The following is a 317-nucleotide window of genomic DNA, read 5'->3' on the forward strand; positions in this document are numbered from 1 at the left end:
ACAAGTGGTATAAACAGTTCAAAGAAGGTCGTGAAAGTGTTGAAGACGACGAGCGTTCCGGACGACCATCAACCTCTACCGATGAACAACATGTCAAGAAAATCGAAGAACTTGTGCTTGCTAATCGTCGAATGACTGTTAGTGACCTTGCTGGTGCTGTTGGTATTTCGAAAGGATCTGCCAATACCATTTTGAAAGATATTTTGGGCCTGAAACGTGTAAAATCTCGATTAGTGCCAAAACATCTTAATTTCTTCGGAAAAGAGCGTCGCATTAAGATCTGTGAAGAGATGCTTTCCGACTATCAATCGGTCATA

The sequence above is a fragment of the Odontomachus brunneus genome, unplaced genomic scaffold (genome assembly GCF_010583005.1).
Source record: "Odontomachus brunneus isolate Ranch 3 - 2012 unplaced genomic scaffold, Obru_v1 Obru_scaffold_337, whole genome shotgun sequence".
Taxonomy (NCBI): Eukaryota; Metazoa; Arthropoda; class Insecta; order Hymenoptera; family Formicidae; genus Odontomachus; species Odontomachus brunneus.